At 42.0% G+C, this 22,296-nt stretch overlaps 1 protein-coding gene across 5 annotated transcripts in view; it reads right to left on the bottom strand.

Moving 5' to 3' along the window:
- Positions 1 to 22,296, bottom strand: part of LOC130368988 (uncharacterized) — an 86,237-nt gene that overhangs the window by 3,776 nt on the left and 60,165 nt on the right. For 3 of the 5 annotated variants that reach the window (XR_008892633.1, XR_008892632.1, XR_008892631.1), the window contains one exon: positions 11,916 to 12,573. The exons of 1 other annotated variant lie outside the window; for it this stretch is intronic. The gene's annotated coding sequence lies outside the window, so the exon portion shown is untranslated. Of the gene's footprint in view, positions 1 to 11,915; positions 12,574 to 22,296 lie in introns of those variants that run through there. One more of the 5 variants, XR_008892634.1, reaches the window with a different exon arrangement.

The raw sequence follows: 22,296 nt of genomic DNA, 5'->3' as shown, positions 1-22,296 counted from the left end.
GCCACAAAGTTAAACATATTTGTAAATTACTTCTATTTAAAAATCTTAATCCTTGCAGTACTTATCAGCTGCTGTACGCTGCACAGGAAATTGTATTTCTTTCTGGAGTTCTTTTCAGTCTGATCACAGTGCTCTCTGCTGACACCTCTGGCAATGTCAGGAACTGTCCAGAGCAAGAGAGGTTGCTATGGGGATTTGCGTCTACTCTGCTGACACCTCTGTCCATGTCAGGAACTGTACAGAGAGCCCTGTGGTCAGACTGAAAATAATTCCGGGTCATCGGTACAGAAGGCGGCCTGGTGGTATTTAGGCAGTCCTCTGTGCTTTAGACGGTCTCTTTGTAGAGTCAGCCAGCAGCATGAGTTCATCCAGAGAAGACTCAAGGCAGGACTGAGAATACCTAAGTTAGTGTATCTTTTCCTAGTCTTTGTAGGGGTTTTAATGTCTGGTATGTTTTTTTTTTTGTCTCTTCCCTTTTAAGCTAAAAGAAACTAAAAAAACTAAAATGGAATTTACAATTGCAAACCCGACAGATTCTGTTGCATTGCGCCAGATTTTGCACCAGAATTTGTGCCAGAATTGAAAAAACCCCGACTAACTCTCCATTTTGCTAAGAAAACACGAAAAAGGGGCGTGGTCTCCGGAAAGGGGCGTGTTCCCGACATTTTCACAAAAAAAAAACCATATTTACTAAGGTTTCCACATAAAATGTGGTGGATTTGATTTGAGGAAAACCCGACAGATCAGAGCATGTGTAAAAAAAGTGTAGGGAAAGTGGAAAATGTAGGGAAACCTTAGTAAATACCATGGAAAATAAATGGTAAGGAATTAAAACCCACAAAGAAACCTACACTCCACTCTTAGTAAATGAGGGCCATTATGTTTGAGGGTCTAGAGGTAAAAAAAAAAAAAAAAAGGAAGGGGTTAGTACATAGATGCCTCTCCTCTCTTATAAAGAAAGAATGCTAGAATCCAGATAGAAAGTTTTTTTTTCCATTAGTTTTTATAGTTATTTTCATTGTATACAGTTACACTATCACAAAAATTACATTTATACATAAAAACCCTCCAGCCATTACATACATATTCAACTCCCATTCAGTGGTGCCTTCATCTTTCATATACTCCTTCAATAATTTTTTTTTATGTTTCCTAATTTATATATTTATTAACTCTCTGTTCCCATACATTTCAGTGTTTTAATAAGAACTCCCTTTTTCTCCCTTAAATTCCTTCAGTGTGCCCACTTCTGATAAAAAGATGTAGTTTCATTCCTACATATCGCTATTATTTCTTCTATTTTGTAACAATGTTGTACTGTATTTAATATTTCCTCCATATCGGGAACCACCGCTTGCTTCCAGTATCTGCAAAGAACTAGTTTTGCCACCACTAGGATCTTGCAAATCAAGAATCGCATCTTCACTGGGTATATTTGGATTTGTAATAGTAACAACGTTTTTTTGTGGCGACAGAATAATTGGAATGTGAGTATAATTCACTAATAATAATTCCACTTTGTGCCAATATTCTTGTATCATCGGGCATTGCCACAAAATATGTATAAGGGATCCGGTCCTCCCACATTTTTTTCACCAACATTCTTCTGAATTAACAGAGGACATCCTGTTAAGCCTATCGGGAGAGTAATACCAACGCAAGTTGGTCTTAGCAATAGCCTCTCTATGTGATACTGCTAACAATGAAGAATGGGCCAACTTAAACACATAGGTCCACTCTTGGGGGGATATTTATCAAAACCTGTCCAGAGGAAAAGTTGCTGCGTTGCCCATAGCAACCAATCAGATTGCTTCTATCATTTTTCAAAGGCCTTTTCAAAAATGAAAGAAGCAATGTGATTGGCTGCTATGGGCAACTGGGCAACTTTTCCTCTGCTCAGGTTTTGATAAATCTCCCCCTTGATCCGTATATGTTTGAGACAAATCTTTTTCCCATGTTAAGTATGGTCCTATGTGTTGAAACATAGAACAATTATTCATTACCCCATAAATTTGTCGTAATCCTTTTTGATGTTAAATTGTTTAACCTGTTAACGACCATGGACGTGTATACTCGTCCAATGGCCGTTAAGGGTGTATGACACAGGCTATTAAACCTTTAGATCGCCGCTGTCCAAACTGACTGCGGCATCTAAAGGTGCCTGTATCCCATCCCTGGTAGTCCAGTGGGTGTGGATTACCCCCCGCAGTGCGATTGCGCGGGGGGGGGGGGGGGGCGGGGTTGGTAGGGGGGTAGAAGCGAACCACTGTGGAGGTAGCCTGAGGGCTTACCTCTCCTTCCCCGGAGGCTCCTGCGCTCTGAATGATAAAGCCTGGCAGGACCAGGCTTGATCAATTGAACACAGTGCACACAGATCAATGTGGTTTTATGAAACCATATTGATCTGTATGAGTTATCAAATGTTTCCTCCTAAAAGTCCCCTAAGGGGACTAAAAGTGTAAAAAATAAAAATTTTTTTTTTTTTTTTAAAGTTTAAAAACACACACATCCCCTTCCTTATTAAAAGTTTAAATCACCCCCCTTTTCCCAAATTCCATATAAAAATATATAAACATATGTGGTATCGCTGCCTGTGTAAATGTCCGAACTATAAAAATATATCATATATTAAACCGCACGGTCAATGGCGTATGCGTAAAAAATTCCAAAGTCTAAATAGCGTATTTTTGGTCACTTTTTATACCATTAAAAAAGGAATAAAAAGTGATTACAAAGTCCGATCAAAACAATACTGATTAAAACTTCAGATCAAAGCGCAAAAAATGAGCCCTCATACCACCTCATACGCGTAAAAATAAAAAAGTTATAGGGGTCAGAAGAGGACAATATTAAATGTATTAATTTTTGTGCATGCAGTCAAACCTAAATAAGTAGGGTATCATTTTAATCGTATTGACCTACAGAATAAAGAGAAGGTGTCATTTTTACCAAAAAAAATTCTGCGTAGAAACGGAAGCCCCCACAATTTACAAAATGGTGTTTTTTCTTCAATTTCGTCGCATAATTATTTTTTTTTCCGTTTCGCTGTAGATTTTTGGATAAAATGACTGATGTCAATACAAAGTAGAATTGGGGGCACAAAAAATAAGCCCTCGTATGGATTTTTTGGAGCAAAATTGAAAGGGTTAGGATTTTTAAAAGGTAAGGAGGAAAAAACGAAAGTGCAAAAACAGAAAAACACTTGGTCCTTAAGGGGTTAAATAGGAAAACAAAGTTGAACATCAATAATGTGGGATAAGGTTACATGATTCTAAATAGTGCCTAATTCTGAAATACCTAAAAATCTTCCGTGGTGGCAAGCCAAATTTCCTCTGCAGCTCTGGGAATGATATTATATTATCTTTTATACATAATTGTTTAATTTGTGTTATATCCATCTTCTCCCACCCCCCGAAAATCCAGATCTTCAATATTGCAAGAAAAAAGTTGCAAAGTTGTATGTTCCCTATGTTTTAGTGAGATATGTCCCGCAAGTTTATGGCATTACTCCCAAGAGCGTATGCCATTGGCCATCAATGGAGTCATATCGTTCGCTTTCCCTTTTTTCCAGAATGGGAGGAAAAATAGGCAACGTGTATCATTATTTTTAACATATGCTTGTTCAATCTGTGCCCAATGAATATCATATGAACGTGTCCACCATGCCTTAATCTGCACTATGACTGATGCTATATAATAATGAAAGATATTGGGTAAACCGAGTCCACCCACTGCCCTATTTTTAGTTATCATTGGGTATTTTATTCTGGGTTTATGATTTAACCAAATATACCAGGATATCATTGTTTTAACCTTCCTGAAAAAGGTAATCGGGATCCTGATTGGAAGAACCTGATATAAATAAAGAAGCTTCGGTAGCAGTAGCATTTTAAAAGCTGCAATTCTCCCCAACTAGGACACCTCTACTTTCTTATATTGTTCCAACTCTGATTGTAATTGTTTAATAAAATGGTACATAATTCATTTCATATAGAAAATGAAAGGTTGTTGTAATCCGAATTCCCAGGTTTTTATTTTTGGTTGTCTGCCAATCTAACTGATGTGTGAGCTTAAGTAAAGATTGATAGGGAGAGCTTGTGATTTAGATTTCTTTAATTAATAATATGAAACTAACCCAAAATGTGATAATAACTTTAACACTGTATCCACTGATTTAACAGGATTTGACAATGTAAGAACAATGTCATCAGCGTATAAGGAAATGGTGTGCGCCGATGCTCCGAATTTAATATCAGGTATGTTTGAGTTAGTTCTAATAAGCTTTGCACATGGCTCCATTTGCAAATACTTGGGCTGATGGGTTGGAATACAAAGCTCCTATTGCTTCCATTGCCCTCTCATCGAAGCCCATCTTCTAGAGTCCTGAGAAGGCGTACAACCAGTTTAACCGGTCAAACGCCTTCTCGGCATCCAGAGCCAAAAAGACCGCTGGTATCTTATTTCTCTCTACATGTGAAAGAATATTTAATATTCTTCAAGTATTATCTGATCCTTGCCTCCCCTTTACAAATCCCGTTTGATCTGCTGCCACCAGCTCTGACATCTCAGGGGCTATTCTATTCACTATAATTTTGCATACATTTTAAGGTCCCCATTTAATAAAGAAATTGGTTAAAAATTCGGTGGTACATCGGGATCCTTCTCGGGTTTAGGTAGTGTCACAATAAGTGCTTTTTGATTTTCCAATGGGAAGGCCCCCGATGCAACCACAGAATAAAATAAAAAAGTGACATTATTGGCGACAAAGTAGATGGAAATTTCATAAAATACTCATTTGTTAGCCCATCTGGGCCAAGAAATTTGCCTGTTGGTAGGGAAGCTATTATTGTTTTTATTTCTTCCACTGTAATAGGGGCTGAAATACTTTCCCTCTGGGTCAATGAAAGGGATGGCAATCTAACTGAATCCAAAAAAGCAGATATAATTTCAGATGTGAGGGTAGGCTCAGAGTTAAGATTATAGGGTGAGGAGTAAAAATCCCTAAACCTATTTGCTATATCACTTGTGGAGGTCAGCTTACCTTTCTTATCCGCTGTCCATAGGAAGGGGATCTTAGATTGAATTTGTCTATTTTTCAATTTAGCTGCTAACAGTTTACCCGCTTTATTGCTACATGAGTAGTATTTAGCTCCTGTTTTCCCCATGTGATATTCATGTTCAAAAGTTGTTGCTTCAATGATATTAATTCACAAACGTTTTTTTTGAAGTTGTTGCCTCAATGATATTAATTCACAAAAGTTTTTTTTTTTCCCCCTTAAAGCTCTAAAAAGAAAATATCCTTTTTGATGCTACAGAGTTAAGTACCTATGAAAAAGTACCACAAAATTATTTTTCTACTTCCAAGGTATCCACAAAAGGAGATTTACCCTTAGAGGATATTTGCTTTCTCAAGGATCCTATGGATAAAAAAATCTGAATGTTTCCTTAACAAATCCTGGGAAGCATCTACTGCTTCTTTTAAAGGGCTTATCCAGGAATAAAAGAGATTTTTTTTTTTTTTTTATTAAGACAGGTCCACGTCTGTCTCCAGGTTGGATGTGGTATTACAACTTGGCTCCATTCACTTCAATGGAATTGAGCTGCAGAACCACACAAAACCTGGAGACAGATGGGGAGTGTTTTTTTTTTATAACCCCTTTTAAGCCAAATGTAGTGGCAACTTGCTATGATGCTCTGGATTGATCGGTTGGCCAAGGATATTCAGAATTTAGGTACCTCATATGACCAGCTGTTGAATTCCCTGCCGCTTATTCAAAAGTTGTCGGAATTCTTAGCAGATGCTTCCTCAGATGTCCTTAGGTTATCTGCTAGGTCAGCGGCTCTGTCCAATTTCGCCCATAAGGCAGTCATGCTAAAAAATTGGAAATGTAATTTGGGGTCAAAGGACAATGTGTTCCATTCCTTAAGAAGGAAAACAGCTTTTTAGCTCGGTCCTGACAGAGAAAGCAGGGGATAGGAAAATTCCTATTCCTCCACCTCTCATTACTGACAGGTCCTTTCGTTCCAATAAGAAATCTAGGGTTCAGGGCCTCGGCAGGGGGAAAATCGTCCAGATGGTTGTTTTCCAAAAAATCTAAAGGTTATTTGTTCAACCAGGTAGCCTCAAGTTCTAAAAAATCAAGCCAACAATGACATATTGGGGGGCATGCTGAAGAATTTCCTTCCAGCATGGCAGAACATTTCAAACAGCAGCTGGATTCTCAGCACACACGATAAAGGATGGGTTGCGTCTGGGATTTTCCAGTCTCCCTCCTACTCACCTAAAGATTATGGATTTTCAGCCAGGTCCCGCAGGTCAATTAGCATAAGCATAAGAGGTGTTATCTCATATACAAAAAGAGGTATTAGTTCCAATTCCCTACAAAGAAATAGGTCAGGGTTTTTATTCCTCACTTTTCTTAGTCAAAAAGCTGGACAACTCATTCTGTACAATGAATCTAATGCCCTTGAACAACTATTTTATATACCACAAGTTCAAGATGAAAACCAACAAATCTACAGTCAATCGGTAAAAAAAACAAAAAACTGCTACATGGTGTCTTTAGATTTAAAAGATGCCTGCTTGCATGTCCCTATACATATATCGAAATTTTAAAAAAATACTTGAGAATAGAAGCAAATGTAAACTGAAAACTTGTACATCTACAGTTTTGTGCCCTACCTTTTGGTATCACAGTAGCGCCAAGGGTCTTTACAAAAATAACATAAAAAATGGTGGCCAAGCACATCCTTAATTTTCAGCTTTGGACCAAAATTTTCAGTGTACTACTACTTAATATTATTAAACTGCACTACTCTTCACTAAGCTTCACTAAAACAGGCAGATGAATAAATATGAAATATTTAACCCGTACAGGACCTAGGGCGTACGGATACGCCTTCTGTACCTGGGTCTTAAGGACCCAGGGCGTACCTGTACGCACGTGGGAATTTCGGTCCCCGCCGCGCCGGGCGGGGACCGGACTGGGGTGACTGCTGATATCTATCAGCAGGCACCCTGTGCAAATGCCCAGGGGGGGTCATCAGACCCCCCCCATGTCGGCGATCGGCGCAAATCGCAATTGAATTCACACTTGCAATTTGCGCCGATTTCGGGTCATACGGGTCTATGGTGACCCGGTATATAAGGGGGATCGCGGTTGTCTAGGACACCCACGATCCCCCTGTAGCGATAGGAGTGAGGTGGCAGAGGTGCCACCCCTCCTATCCCTGCTATTGGTGGTCTAGACGCGACCACCAATAGCAGATCGGGGGCGGGGGGGGGGGGGGTTACTTTCGTTTTCGCCATTCTGCCCATCCACAATAGGCGGGGCAGAACAGGGAACCAGAGGGGACCGAACGCCGAAGATCCACTTACCCGTCGGTGGAAGCTGCGGGAGGGGATCGGCTGCGGGGATCGGCGCGGGCGGCGATCTCGTGCGGCAGAAGAGGATTGCTCCCTGGATCCGACGGAAGCTGGTAAGTTGCCTAGCAACATCTGGAGGGCTACAGTCTGAGACTGTAGCACTCCAGATGTTGCAAAACTACAACTCTCAGCATGCCCAGACAGCTGTTTGGGCATGCTGGGATTTGCAGTTTTGCAACAGCTGGAGGTCTACAGTTTAGAGACCACTGCACAGTGATCTCCATACTGTAGCCCTCTAGATCTTGCAAAACTACAACTCCTAGCATGCCCACACAGCAGTTTGCTGTTTGTGCATGCTGGGATTTGTAGTTTTGCAACATCTGGAGGTCCACAGTTTGATCACAGTGCAGTGGTCTCGATCTGTAGCCCTCAAGATGTTGCCAAACTGCAAATCCCAGCATGCCGAAACCGCTGTCTCGGCATGCTGGGAGTTGTAGTTGTGTACCTCTAGCTGTTGCATAACTAGATCAGTACATGCTGGGAGTTGTAGTTTTGCAACAGCTACAGGCACACTGGTTTGAAAATACTGAGTTAGGTAACAGAACCTAACTGAAGGTTTTCCAACCAGTGTGCCTCCAGCTGTTGCAAAACTACAACTCCCAGCATGCACGGTCTGTCAGTACATGCTGGGAGTTGTAGTTTTGAAACAGCTGGAGGTTTGCCCCCCCATGTGAATGTACAGGGTATAGTCACATGGGCAGGTTTACAGTAAGTTTCCTGCTTCAAGTATGAGCTGCGGCGCAAATTTTTAGTGGGAAGCTCACTGTAAACCTGCGCCCATGTGAATGTACCCTAATAACACTACACTACACTAGCACATAATAAAGGGTAAAACACTACATAAACACCCCCTTACACTGCCCCCCCCCAAATAAAAATGAAAAACGTATTTTACAGCAGTGTTTCCAAAACGGAGCCTCCAACTGTTGCAAAACAACAACTCCCAGCATTTCTGGACAGCCACTGACTGTCCAGGCATGCTGGGAGTTTAGCAACAGCTGGAGACACCCTGTTTGGGAATCACTGGCGTAGAATACCCCTATGTCCATCCCTATGCAATCTCTAATTTAGTCCTCAAATGCGCATGGCGCTCTCTCACTTCAGAGCCCTGTCGTATTTCAAGGAAACAGTTTAGGGCCACATATGGGATATTTTCATACTCAGGAGAAATTGCGTTCCAAATGTATTTATTTTTTTCTCCTTTTACCCCTTATGAAAAGGAAAAGTTGGGGGCTACACCAGCCTGTTAGTGTAAAAAAATAAAACATTTTACACTGACATGCTGGTGTTGCCCCATACTTTTTATTTTCACAAGTGTTAAAAAGAAAAAAAGAAAAGAAAAATTTGTAACGCAATTTTTCCTGAGTATGGAAATACCCCATATGTGGGTGTGAAATGCTCTGCGAGCACACAACAAGGCTCAGGAGTGAGAGCGCACTATGTACATTTGAGGCCTAAATTGGTGATTTGCACAGGGGTGGCTGATTTTACAGCGGTTCTGCCATAAACGCAAAAAAAGAAATACCCACACGTGACCCCATTTTGGAAACTACACCCCTCACGGAATGTAACAAGGGGTATAGTGTGGCTTAACACCCCACAGGTGTTTGACGAATTTTCATAAAAGTTGGATGGGAAAATGAAAAAAAAAAATGTTTTCACTAAAATGCTGGTGTTACCCAAATTTTTATTTTTCACAAGGAAAAATAGGAAAAAAGCCCCCCAAAATTTGTAACCCCATTTCTTCTGAGTAAGAGCATACCCCATATGTGGATGTAAAGTGCTCTGCGGGCACACTACAATGCTCAGAAGGAGCACCATTGGGATTTTGAAGAGAAAATTTGTCCGGAATTGAAGGCTACGTGTGTTTACAAGAGTTTACAAGAGCCAGAACAATGGACCCCCCCACATATGACCCCATTTTGGAAACTACACCCCTCATGTAATGCAATAAGGGGTACAGTGAGCATTTACCCCCCACAGGTGTCTGAAAGATTTTTGGAACAGTGGTCCGTGAAAATGAAAAATGAAATTTTTCATTTGAACAGCCCACTGTTCCAAAGATCTGTAAAACGCCAGTGGGGTGTAAATACTCACTGGACCCCTTATTAAATTCTGTGAGTAGTGTAGTTTTCAAAATGGGGTCACGTGGGGTGGGGGTCCACTGTTCTGGCACCACGGGGGCTTTGTAAACACACATGGCATTCCATCCATTCCAAACAAAATTCTCTCTTCAAAAGCTCAATGACGCTCCTTCTCTTCTGAGCATTGTAGTGCGCCAGCAGAGCACTTGACATCCCCACATTGGGTATTTCCATACTCAAAAGAAATGGGCTTACAAATTTTGGGGGTCATTTTCTCCTATTACCCCTTTTAAAAATGTCAAATTTGAGGGAAAACCAGCATTTTAGTGAAAATACACATCCGACTTTAGAAAAAAGTCGTCAAACACCTGTGAGGTGTTAAGGCTGACTGTACCCCTTTTTGTGTTCCTTGAGGGGTGTAGTTTCCAAAATAGTATGCCATGTGTTTTTTTTTTTTTGCTGTTCTGGCACCATAGGGGCTTCCTAAATGCGACATGCCCTACAAAAACCATTTCAGCAAAATTCGCTTTTCAAAAGCCAAATGTGACTCCTCCTCTTCTGAGCATTGTAGTGCACCAGCAGAGCACTTGACGTCTACACTTGGGGTATTTCCATACTCAGAAGAGATGGTGTTACAAATTTTGGGGGGCATTTTGTCCTATTATCCCTTGTAAAAATAAAAAATTTGAGGGAAAACTAGCATTTTAGTGGGGGAAAAAACAAAACTCATTTACACATCCAACTTTTACAAAAAGTCGTGAAACACCTGTGGGGTGTTAAGGCTCACTGGACCACTTGTTACGTGCCTTGAGGGGTGTAGTTTCCAAAATAGTATGCCATGTGGGGGTTTTGCTTTTCTGGCACCATAGGGGCTTCCAAAATGCGACATGCCCCACAAAAAACATTTCAGAAAAACTCACTCTCCAAAATCCCATTGTCGCTCCTTCCCTTCTGAGCCCTCTACTGCGCCCGCCGAACACTTGACATACACATATGAGGTATTTCCTTACTCGAGAGAAATTGGGTTACACATTTTAGGAAGATTTCTCTCCTTTTACCCCTTGTAAAAATTCAAAAACTGGGTCTACAAGAACATGCCAGTGTAAAAAATGAAGATTTGTAATTTTCTCCTTCAATTTGCTGCTATTCCTTTGAAACACCTAAAGGGTTAACAAACCTTTTGAATGTCATTTTGAATACTTTGAGGGGTGCAGTTTTTATAATGGGGTCATTTGTGGGGCATTTCTAATAATGAAGGCCCTTCAAATCCACTTCAAAACAGAACTGGTCCCTGAAAATTTTTGATTTTGAAAATTTTGTGAAAAATTGGAAAATTGCTGCTGAACTTTGAAGCCCTCTGATGTCTTCCAAAAGTAAAAGCATGTCAACTTTATGATGCAATCATAAAGTAGACATATTGTATTTGTGAATCAATATATAATTTATTTGAAATATTCATTTTCCTTATAAGCAGAGAGCTTCAAAGTTTAAAAAAAATGCTAAATTTAAAATGTTTTCATCAAATTTTGGAATTTTTCACCAAGAAACGATGCAAGTATCGACAAAATTTTACCACTAACATAAAGTGGAATATGTCACAAAAAACAATCTCGGAATCAGAATGAAAGGTAAAAGCATCCCAGAGTTATTAATGCTTAAAATGAAAGTGGTCAGATGTTCAAAAAATGACCGGGTCCTACAGTGAAAATTGGCTGGGTCCTTAAGGGGTTAAAGGAGATCTCCGGTGAAAAATAACTTATTCCCTGTCCACAAGATAGGGGATAAGTATCTGCTGCTAGGATAGGGAATAACTAGCAGGGGGTCCGAACGCTGGGGCCCCCGCGATCACAGGGACGGGACCCGGAGCTCAGTGAGGAGGGCATGCTGCAGCGGGCACATCCTCCATTCATTCCTATGGGAGGACCGAATACACCCGAGTATAGCTCCGGCATCATCGGCGCTCCCATAGAAATAAATGGAGCATGTGCCGTCTACCAGTATGACACACGCTCCTCACTGAGATGGCCAGGGTCCCATCGCGGTGGCGGGGGGTGGGGGTGGGGGTTCCCAGTGGTCAGACCCCCCCCCCCCCGATAAGCTACCTGTAGATAGATAAGTTGATTTTCACCGGAGTACTCCTTTAATGCAACAGTGAATGTACAGTGAAGAGTACTGGAAAGGATATAACAAAAAAATTTGTCAACCGTAATTTGTGGCTTTTTAGCATTTTCATTTTCTCAGTAGTTATGTTTACATATATAAGTTCCTGAACAGATTCAGAAAATTATTGTAAATGTATAAAGCAAATTTAGACACTTAAGAGAATGTTCTTCAACCCCAGCCTACTGTACTTTGTCCAGATTTTTTTTTTAACAAAAATTGTATGAACCAAACCTGTAATGGCATTGACGTTTATTTTTATATATTTGACTTCCAAAGGTTATGAACCAAGTTATGATATGTTGTGCCCTAGTCGGATTCTGCAAAGTGACCTTTCCAGTAATAGAAAGGTCAGCATACTTCTGTAGCTAGCCTGAGAAGGATGTTTAAAAATAGTACTGCATCAACTTGTTGTTCCAAACATTTATAAGAAAACATTAGAGTTAGTAATGAACTGTAGCCCCGTCTTCTGAATATACAGCTGCTCAGAAAAAATGTCATTAGAAGTTGACTTCATAAGGAAAGAATAACTATAAATGATGTGCACAATGGGTATGGGCTCCAGTCTTGAGGAGGCCACAACTGCAGATGTATCAATATTTTGTTCCTGCTTTATGTTTTTATTATAACAGCATTAGACTGTGATGACCACTCCTGGAAAACATTAAGGTTTATCTCTGTTATCTTTTTCCCCATTATATCTTTGCCTCATATAATCCGTTTGATCGAATGACATTTTCCATGAATAGATGTTCTTCTAAAATTGCAACCAATTCAACAGGATAAAGTTGCTGTCTTGCAATGTAGCATTACAGGGCCAGAGTTAGTTCTCAAGGTTTGGCAGACGCAGGGGCCCGTTGCTTCATTCTGTTGCTTCTTGCAGCGGAATACCCTTCAAAACAACTTACATAAAGGGTTAATATTTTTAAGTAGAACTAGTCTACAAATCTGTATAACTTGCACCAGTTGCTTTGAATTTTTTTTTTCCATCGGAGTACCCCTTTAAAAAAGATCAGTAGCAATCAGAAGAAAAACGGTACACAGGACAGGTATCCTGTCATCCATTTTAAGTAGAGCCTTGTATTCCTGTTGCGTATTTGCTAGATCCTGGAATATTAACCCTCCGATGCCCTTGGATTGAGTTTAGGAGGTCAACACCTTTAGGCAAATTGAGTAGCTGGTGACAAAGCATTCAGTAGAGTGCTGAAATCTAATATCCTTCCCTGCCTCTACTCCAGCATCTTTTCCTCTTCCCTATGAACCTCCCTCATGTATCTCACCCCTCGCAATATAATTTGACCGGCAACAATGGTCACAGATTTATTTACTGTTGTATCCAAACTTTTATGTATCTATTAATTTGTTTTCAACAATAAATAAAAACCATATTATCAAACCATACAAGCAGGCAGTGGTATGAAGTTCCTATGTCAGAGACAGTTCTGTGACCAAAATACAACAGAGTATATTTCCAAAAGACCTTGGTAGGCCCGAACATCCCACTACTACAATCAGGAGATTTTGTCCTGCCCACACAGGGCTGGTTCTAGGCTTAGCGTGGCCCTAGGCAAAATCAAAAGAGGGGCCCCAAAAGTCGTAATAGTGCACTAATCAGATTTGCACATTTTTGGTCACTTCAAATACCATAAAAATATCTAAAAAGCAACTGAAAAGTCCCATCAAAACAAAAATGGTACGGATAAAAACTACATATCACAGCACAAAAATGACCCTCATACATCCCCATATACAGAAAAATAAAAGAGTTATAGGGATCAGAATAGTACAATTTTATATTTTTGTATAGTTCCCCAACATTAGGTAGGCAGTATAGTTCCCCCACATTAGGTAGGCAGTATAGTTCCCCCCACATTAGGTTGGCAATATAGTTCCCCTGCTCATTGCTCCCCCCCTCTCCACCTACTTTTTGTGTTTTTCATATTTCCTTAACTGGTCGTGCTCGGCAGGCTCACGTTATGCGGCGGCTCTTGTGGGCTGTGTGGATAATATGACGAGTGAAGTCTCATGCGGGCTCCTCTGCGCGGCAACAGGGACGTCACTCCTCATTTCCTGCAGCCGCGGCTGCTTAAGTTTAGCAGTCTGGCCGTAGCTGCAGGGAATGAGGAGTGACGTACCTGATGCCGCGCAGAGGAGCCGGCATGAGACGTCACTCGTTATATTATCCACACAGCCCACAAGACCGCTGCATAACCTGAGCCTGCCGAGTGCGGCCAGATAAGGAAATATGAAAAATAGCAAAAGAAGAATTGACCGGGTCCGCCGCTGGTCATGGTTTTAAAGTGGCCACGGCCGGGCTGCTAATCTTTAAGAAGCAGCCGGCGCTGCGGCCACTTTAAAACAGTTGCCCCCCCTACTGATCAGCCGGCAGGGGGCCATTGCCTGGTTTGCCCCGCCCTAATGCCGTCCCTTTGCCCACAGTAAACAGTAAAGCACAAATATAAGTAATGTCTAGAAATACAAGAAGATCAAGCAATAAGCCAATATTGAAATGAGTCGGTTTTTCTCACTACCTCTTGCTTTTGTCATTATGCCACCTCTGCCTGTGATCTGTGGCAATCCCCAAAAGATTCCCTATAAGGACATTGTCAAGATTAGGTAATATCCCCAGATCCCAAATACATTCATATCCACAGACATCCAAATATATCCTTATCCCCAGGAACTATCACTGGATACACACCAGAGGGCCCTGCGAGTATTTGTTCTTAGAACTACGCCACAGGTTGGAATCTACACAATTTCATCTGAACAGTGGATAGCAGGATGTCTATAAAACACCACAATAGTTGAAAAAAAATCTCTCTACCCTTCTTTCTTTCTTCTGTTGAGCTGCTTTCACTCAGTGCATTTTCATCAGGTATACAAGTTTATCTAAGAACAAGTGGAAGGGGGTTATATGAGGTCGCTTCCACACCTATAAAATGCCTTCCTAGCTGCCGCCGCCCAAGATGTAGACTGTGTGTCTCACCTTATCGATTTAAAGAATTTTTCCAGAGAAATAGTTTCCTGTTTAACTGTTCACAGGGTTCACTTCAACGGAAAAAAGTCTATATTCAGCTTCGTCGCGTTGCGCCCCCTACTCCCCCCCCCCCCCCCAGAACAATGCACTTCTTTGTGTCTATGTCACACAAGGATCTTCCTGCTCAGTCAATCAGTGGCCGCAGTGGTGCACCCTCAGCCTTTGACTGGTTGAGAAAGAACCATACCTGTATCAGGAACTTTGTGAAGCTGATGGGACACAGTACTGACATGTGTTGCCAGACATACTACATTGGCTGGCAATGTTTAGTACTCAGCTGTTAAATGGTTGGAATCATGTGGGCCAGCAAGGTGATGCTGATAGGGTATGCCTAAAGGGGTATTCCAGGAAAAAACTGGCTCCAGAAAGTTAAACAGATTTGTAAATTACTTCTATTAAAAAATCTTAATCCTTTCAGTACTTATGAGCTTCTGAAGTTAAGGTTGTTCTTCTCTGTTTAAGTCCTCTCTGATGACACCTGTCTCGGGAAACGCCCAGTTTTAGTGTTTAGTCAGCCACCAATTGTGCAAGTTTTCCCACTTAAAAAGATGAGAGGCCTGTAATTTTCATTATAGGTATACCTCAACTATGAGAGACATAAGGAGAAAAAAAAATCCATAAAATGACTGTCTGATTTTTAAATATTTTATTTTCAAATTATGGTGGAAAATTATTTGGTCAATAACAAAAGTTAATCTCAATACTTTGTTATATACCATTTGTTGGCAATGACAGAGGTCAAACATTTTCTGTAAGTCCTTTTCTGTGTTTTCACACACTGTTGCTGGTATTTTGGCCCTTTCCTCCATGCAGATCTCCTCTAGAGCAGTGATGATTTGGGACTGTCGCTGGGCAACACGGACTTTCAACTCACTCCAAAGGTTTTCTATGGGGTTGAGATCTGGAGACTGGCTGGGCCACTCCAGGACCTTGAAATGCTTCTTATGAAGCCACTCCTTCGTTGCCCGGGCGGTGTTTTTGGGATCATTGTCCTGCTGAAAGATCCAGCCATGTTTCATCTTCACTGCCCATACTGATGGAAGGAGGTTTTCACTCAAAATCTCAAGATACATGGCCACATTAATTCTTTCCTTTACACGGATCAGTCGTCCTGGTCCCTTAGCAGAAAAACAGCCCCAAGGCATGTTTCCACCCCCATACTTCCCTGTACAGTCATGGCCGTAAATGTTGTAACCCCTGAAATTTTTCAAGAAAATGAAGTATTTCTCACAGAAAAGGATTGCAGTAACACATGTTTATGGACATAATGTCACACCAAACTCCAAAAATGGGCTGGACAAAATTATTGGCACCCTTAACTTAATATTTGGTTGCACACCCTTTGGAAAAAATAACTGAAATCAGTTGCCTCCTATAACCCTCAAAAAGCTTCTTACACCTCTCAATCGAAATGTTGGACCACTCTTTCTTTGCAAATTGCTCCAGGTCTCTCTTATTGGAAGGGCGCCTATTCCCAACAGCAATTTTAAGATCTCTTCTGACACTGGGCTGTACAGTGCGACCCAAAATCCATTGGTAATCCTCAGATTTCATGTTGCCTTGCACACATTCAAGGCACCCAGTGCCAGAGGCAGCGAAAAAACACCAAAACATCATTGAGCCTCCACCATATTTCACTGTAGGTACTGTGTACTTTTCTTTGTAGGCCTCATTCCATTTTCGGTAAACAGTAAAATGATGTGCTTTTACCAAAAAGCTCTGTTTTGGTCTCATCTGTCCACAAGACTTTTTCCCAGAAGGATTTCGGCTTACTCAAGTTCATTTTGGCAAAATGTAGTCTTGCTTTTTTTATGTCTCTGTGTCAGCAGTGGGGTCCTCCTGGGTCTACTGCCATAGCATTTAATTTAAATGTCAATGGATAGTTTGTGCTGACACTGATACTCTCTGAGCCTGCAAGACAGCTTGAATATCTTCGGAATTTGTTTGGGGCTGCTTATCCACCATCTGGACTATCCTGCGTTGACCCCTTTCATAAATTTTTATCTTCCGTCTACACCCAGGGAGATTAGTACAGTGCCATGGGTTGCAAACTTCTTGATAATGTTGCGCACTGTGGACAAAGATAAATCTAGATCTCTGGAGATGGACTTGCAACCTTGAGATTGTTGATATTTTTCCACAGTTTTGGTTCTCAAGTCCTCAGACAGTTCTCTTCTCCTTTTTCTGTTGTCCATGCTTTGTGTGGCACACAGACACACAATGAAAAGACTAAGTGAACTTCTCTCCTTTTTATCTGCTTTCAGGTGTGATTTTTATATTGCCCACACCTGTTACTTGCCTCAGGTGAGTTTAAAGGAGCATCACATGCTTGAAACAATCTTATTTTTCGACAATTTTGAAAGGGTGCCAATAATTTTGTCCATCCCATTTATGGAGTTTGCTGTGACATTATGTCGTCCAATTTGCTTTTTTTCCTCCCTTTTTTGGTTTAGTTCCAATATACACAAAGGGAATAAACATGTGTAGCAAAACATGTGTTACTGCAATTCTTTTCTGTGAGAAATACTTCATTTTCTAGAAAAATTTCAGGGGTGTCAACCTTTACGGCCATGACTGTAGGTAGGGTGTTCTTTGGATGCAACGCAGCATTCTTTCTCCTCCAAACATGACGAGTTGAGTTTTTACCAAAAAGTTCTACTTTGGTTTCATCTAACCATATGACATTCTCCCAATCCTCTTCTGAATCATCCAAATGCTTTCTAGCAAACTTCAAATGGGCCCAGACATGTACTGGATTAAGCAGGGGGACACATCTGGCACTGCATGACTTGAGTCCCTGGCGGCATAGTGTGTTACTGATAGTAGCCTTTGTTACTTTGGTCCCAGCTCTCCGCAGGTCATGCAATAGGTCCCCCCCATGTGGTTCTGGGATTTTTGCTCACCGTTCTTGTGATCATTTTGACACCACAAGGTGAGATCTTGTGTGGAGCCCCAGATTGAGGGAGATTATCACTGGTTTTATAGGTCTTCCATTTTCTAATAATTGCTCCCACAGTTGATTTCTTCATACCAAGCTGCTTGCCTATTGCAGATTCAGTCTTCCCAGCCTGGTGCAGGTCTACAATTTTGTTTCAGGTGTTCTTTGACAGCTCTTTGGTCTTGGCCATAGTGGAGTTTGGAGTGTGACTGTTTGAGGTTGTGGACAGGTGTCTTTTATACTGATAACAAGTTCAAACAGGTGCCTATAATACAGGTAATGAGTGGAGGACAGAGGAGACTCTTAAAGAAGAAGTTACAGGTCTGTGAGAGCCAGAAATCTTGCTTGTAGGTGACCAAATACTTATTTTACCGAGGAATTTACCAATTAATTCATTCGAAATCCTACAATGTGATTTCCTGAATTCTTTCCCGCATTATGTTTCTCATAGTTGAGGTATACCTATGATGAAAATTACAGGCCTCTCTCATCTTTTTAAGTGGGAGTACTTGCACAATTGGTGACTGACTAAATACTTTTTCCCCACTGTACACCTTATAAGTTTAGCTGGATAAATGAAGCAAGCTTGCAACGGTGTATATGCATGTCAATGCAGCAACAATGGAGAATGTTTTTCAAACTGAAACTGTCAAGCTACAAATATTGAATCCAGATAAAGGATAATTTGTAGTTAGCAATAAGTGATCGGGACTCGGATATAGCCTGCTTGATGGGATCGAATAGTCCGTAGTGTTCGTCCCCAATCACCCCCTCACAATCCAATCTGATACAGATCTCCTCTATGAGAATATGTCAGCGCTGTAGCACTGCTCACCTGTCTGGTGTCCTGGGGATCAGAGCAGTGATTGTCTGGCACCATCCGGCCAATCACTGCTCTGAGTGGCAAATATGAATCAGTGATGTGAAGTTCTATTCACATCACTGGCCAGCTGGAATAAAGAGGGATATGGAGCGGTGCAGTGCTGACCGCATGTCAGGAATATAAATGCCGATCGCAGCGGGTCTCAAGAGTGAGACCCAGGGCGATCTGTCCCTTACTGCAGGCAGTACTGTTCCCAACATGAAGCACACTCTGTTCCATGCTGGGAGTAGTAGTAGGAACAAAAAATTGTACGGACATATTGTTTAAAAAACATATTACACTGATTTTTATTAAACAAAAAAGGCTTTATATACTTTATTAAGTACCGTATTTATCGGGGTATACCACGCACCGGCCTATAACACGCACCCTCATTTTACCAAGGATATTTGGGTAAAAAAAGTTTTTTACCCGAATATCCATGGTAAAATGAGGGTGCGTGTGTGCGCGTGTATACCCCGATACATCCCCAGGAAAGGCAGGGGGAGAAAGGCCGTCGCTGCCCGCTTCTCTCCCCCTGCCTTTCCTGGGGTCTAGAGCCCTGCTGCCGGCCCTTCTCACCCCCTGGCTATCGGCACCGCTGCCCGTTCTGTCCCCCTATCGGTGCCGGCGCCGATAGCCAGGGGGAGAGAAGCGGCGCCGACAGCCAGGGGGAGAGAAGGGGCAGCGGCACCCATTGCCGGCGCCGCTGCCCCGTTGCCTCCCCCCATCCCCGGTGGCATAATTACCTGAGTCGGGTCCGCGCTGCTCCAGGCCTCCGGCGTGCGTCCCCTGCGTCGTTGCTATGCACGGCGCGGCGCACTGACGTCATGCGCCGCGCCGTTCAGCGCATAGCAACGACGTCGGGGACGCACGCCGGAGGCCTGGAGCAGCGCGGACCCGACTCAGGTAATTATGCCACCGGGGATGGGGGGAGGCAACGGGGCAGCGGTGTCGGCAATGGGTGCCGCTGCCCCTTCTCTCCCCCTGGCTGTCGGCGCCGATAGCCAGGGGGTGAGAAGGGCCGACAGCAGCGCTCTAGACCCCAGGAAAGGCAGGGGGAGAGAAGCGGGCAGCGACGGCCTCTCTCCCCCTGCCTTTCCTGGGGGTGTATCGGCGTATAACACGCACACAGACTTTAGGCTAAAAATTTTAGCCTAAAAAGTGCGTGTTATACGCCGATAAATACGGTAAATTCTAAATAAAAAAGTTAACTAAAAAATAAAAGAATATATTTTAATTTAAAAAATCACATGGACCGCCATTTTTAATATTGTCAGGTGCAATTTTCAATCCCTGCTCGCTCACATAAATGGTTCCCTGTTCGAAAATGTAAAAAACTTAATTCTATTTTTTTCTTTCTTTTTTTCTTAATGGTAACCTAATGGTAACCTAATTTAATAATAAAAAAAGCTAACTTTATCCCTTTTTAAGATCACTAAAGTAAAAAAAAAAAAAAAAACAAGTAAAAAAAAAACTCCCACAAAAACCCCAATGTTAAAACCCACATGGCTTTTTTGTGGTGTTTTTTCACTCCCATAGACTTCTATTGTAGAAAATCGCCAAGATTTTCCCAAAAAAACGTCTTAACATGAGGCCATTTTTGAAAATTGGCCACTGAGCCAAAAATACAGCAGAAAAACACCAAACTGAAAAACGCCAAGTGGATATGGCATTTTGCAATTCCCTATTAACCTGCAGCTAACATCTGGCTGTTGCGTTTTTTTCAAGGAAAAAATGCTGTGCGGCAGAATGGGCATTTTTGCCCAGAAACCTAAGTGGAATTCTAGCCTCAATGTGGATTCAATATCTGAAGTTTTATATTCAATATATTGAAGTTTCCCATTGTTGCTACATTGACATGTATTTAGACTTCATTTATCCAGCTTACGTTATAAGGTGTATCCTCCATGTGTAAGGCACATTAGATGGACTAAGGAGAATACTGGAGCACATCTATTTTATCTGTCTATTTTATTCAGTATTAATATCATTGCATTGTATTTTATACATTTTTATTTCAATTTTTATTCTTTGTGATTGTATACTATACCATATTGCATCTCAGCCTAAGCAGACACAAGGGCCATATGTTCTGCTGGTTGAATATTGTCTGTATTTATTACTAACTAGCTGAGTACCCGGCGTTGCTCGGCTTTTCCTTCCTAATCCGTTTTGGGGAGGAAAACCAACAAAGGAGGAATCTTTTGACTTCATATCCCGTCCTCATATATTGTTGTCATATCTCAACCTCCTATCCCGTCCTCATATCTCGACCTCATATCCCGTCCTCATATCCCAACCTCCTATCTCGACCTCATATCCCGAACTCCTATCCCGAACTCATATCCTGATCTCTTATCCTGTCCTCATATCCCATCCTCATATCTCGACCTCCTATCCCCACCTCCAATCCCGCCCTCATATCCTGACCTCCTATCCCGTCCTCATATCTCATCCTCCTATTCCGTCCTCATATCCAGACCTCCTACCCCAACCTCCTATCCCGACCTCCTATCCCTTCCTCATATCCCGTCCTCATATCCCGACCTCCTATCTCAACCTCATTTCCCGTCCTCCTATCTTAACCTCATATCCCGACCTCATATCCTGTCCTCATATCCCGTCCTCACATCCAGTCTTAAAATCCCGACCTCATATCACGTCCTTATATACCATCCTCATATCCCGACCTCATATCCCATCCTTATGTCCCATCCTCATATCCTGTCCTCAGGTGGGACTGATTTGTGATGAAGATATTGTAAGCTGAAAATAGAAGGGGACGTGGCTTTGTGGGACTGGGCGTGATTTGCAAGCCAGACCGATGCACAAAAAGGGTAGAGAATAAAAGAGGTGGGGCTTAACAGTGGGCATGTTTGTGAGATGGGGGTGTGGCTTGCAAGCCGGATTGACACATTCACCAGGAGATGCAGAGTGGAGCTCAGTGACCATATATTATCGAAATATCTCCAGCCGTTTGGAAATTGTGCAGTAACATATTTCCCATAGACTTGTATGGGACCTTAAACAAAAATCCCGACCCTGGCAAATGGGGGTGAGTAAGGGTTAAATTACATATCCTATGTTTGTTGTTGACATATAAGTAACATGTGTGCCAAGTTTCATGTTAATATCTTCAGCCGTTTGGAGGTGATGCTGCAACATACACACACACACACACACACACACACACACACTAGCCCTCATTTACTAATGTCAACCCGACTCTCTTTGTCGGGTTGTGTGACCAAATTTGTGTCGCATAGCCCATGCGACACAAATTTGGTTGCACAACCCGACAAAATATATCATCACTCCGAGTGTTTTTTAAACCCGTCAAAATGGGCGTGGTTATCACAAAAAGGGGCGTATTCCCGACAAAAAAGAAAAAAACACTCAGAGTATGATGAAAAACTCACAGGAAAAGCTGTGAATTTTTCTTCCCCAAAACCTGACAGCTCTGAGCTGTCGGGAAATGACTCAAAACTGACTAAATCCTACCCCCATCATGGAACAGGGTCTGTTCCATGTTGGGGGGTAGTAGTACAGGGGCAAAGGGATTGTTCGCATCAGAAGTGAGACCCTCAGCTGCCCCATTGCCTCCCCCCATCCCCAGTGTTATAAATACCTGTTTCCAGGGTCCGGGATCCACGATCCCTCTGGCTCCGGCGCTGTGGCTGTGCGCTGCGCAATGACGAGTGACGTCCCCAACGCGACGTCACCGTCAGTGTGCACAGTGACAGTGCTGGAGTCAGAGGGATTGCGGATCCCGGGAACAGGTAT

Source organism: Hyla sarda, chromosome 4 (genome assembly GCF_029499605.1).
Source record: "Hyla sarda isolate aHylSar1 chromosome 4, aHylSar1.hap1, whole genome shotgun sequence".
Classification (NCBI taxonomy): Eukaryota; Metazoa; Chordata; class Amphibia; order Anura; family Hylidae; genus Hyla; species Hyla sarda.
Note: the sequence above shows the minus strand (reverse complement) of the source record. Positions and strands in the feature narration are given on the sequence as shown.